Consider the following 1560-nt stretch of genomic DNA (forward strand, 5'->3'; position numbering starts at 1 on the left):
TCTCCAACACACACACTCCTGTCTGAGCCAGGATCTCCAACACACACACTCCTGTCTGAGTCAGGATCTCCAACACACACACTCCTGTCTGAGCCGAACTCACCACTGCGTTTGTCTTCAAGTCAGTTTTATTCACAGATCATCTTTCACTAAACATTTTACTGCAACTGAGCACAGAAATTACCACACGGGGAAATTAAAACGGGGTTGAAAGACAAACGAAGCATTAAAATACATTTTAAAACAAAACAAACCTTTTCAGACGAGTTTATATGAGTGAATTTCAAGTTTAATGTAATTAAAACGTCCAAGTTTCTCTTAATTTCCACCATTTGCCTGCTGAACGTACGGTGGCTCACAGGTGCAAACAGCAAAAACAAAAGCAAGAAAATGTAAATCCTCCAGACCACTAGGGGCAGCCTAGAGCAGTAATGTTACTGATGTAACTATGTTTCTGTTTTATAATATTGCAAAACAACCTGAATGCTTGAAAAGGAGACGTGTAGTTTTTCCTCCAATGTTCTTCCATACATCCTGAGAGTCTGGCTTCATTTGCTGTGGAGGTCGACTCCCCCTAGTGGTCTGGAGGACTTCCTGAGCGAGTTCGCGGCTTTTTATACTTTCTGTTGTTTTTGCCTTTTTTTCTACGGAAGCACTTTACTGCCAGAGTTTGGAAATAAAATCAGGAGCGGTGTCTTGTTTAAAGGTGAAACAGCAACACCTCTTGGGTTTTAGATGTCGTCTAGAAGAAACATGGAGAGAGGAAGGAGAGTCACAGCGAGATCCTTCATGTTTTTAACAAGCTGTGTCACAGGAGAACATTTTTACATCTCGTTAAAATGAAATATAAAACTCGTCTTTTTAAAATGAGAAAGATTCTCATTAAAATGTGGTATGAAACTATAAAGATTCACATTTTTACAAGGTTTTCTCGTTTTGATGAAAAAGTTTCTCCTGAATTTATTTCCCAGTTCTGGCAGTTATATGCTTCCATAATTTGCAGCTTTTTTCCCTTTTCCTCTTCCTTTGCCAGCATTTTTGTTTGGGTTTATTTTAGCTGATTTCAGGTTTTTGCTTCTATTTTCTACGGCAGCAGAATGTTAGTTTTCAGCTTTTATTTTTAATTTGTTTATCCGTGTCTGTGTGTTTCTGCGTTTCTGTCGTTCGAGTGTCTGGAGTCCTGGCTGCATGTTTGCATGTCGTCTGCATAAAAATGGTGGACATCATGAAATGTTTTAAAGGTTTGTCCAGTGGAGAAAATGTGGCGAAAACAAGAAGTGCTCACGTCAAAGCCCTGAGGTGCTCCAGATGGTCAGAGTTGATTTGTTGTCTGCAGTCTGAACCGGATCAGCAGAGACAGAAACTCCTGCAGCCTTCATGCTGTCACTGGAAACGTTCATGTGTTCACCGGCTGCTTTACATGTGGGGCTAAATAAAACTCCCAGAGCTAAAAAGGTTCTGGGCTGCAACATAAACCGAAGCTGCAACCAAAAGAACGTGTGTGTGTGCGTGTGTGTGTGTGTGTGTGTGTGTGTGTGTGTGTGTGTGTGTGTGTGTGTG

The sequence above is a fragment of the Poecilia reticulata genome, linkage group LG11 (genome assembly GCF_000633615.1).
Source record: "Poecilia reticulata strain Guanapo linkage group LG11, Guppy_female_1.0+MT, whole genome shotgun sequence".
In the NCBI taxonomy this organism is placed as follows: domain Eukaryota; kingdom Metazoa; phylum Chordata; class Actinopteri; order Cyprinodontiformes; family Poeciliidae; genus Poecilia; species Poecilia reticulata.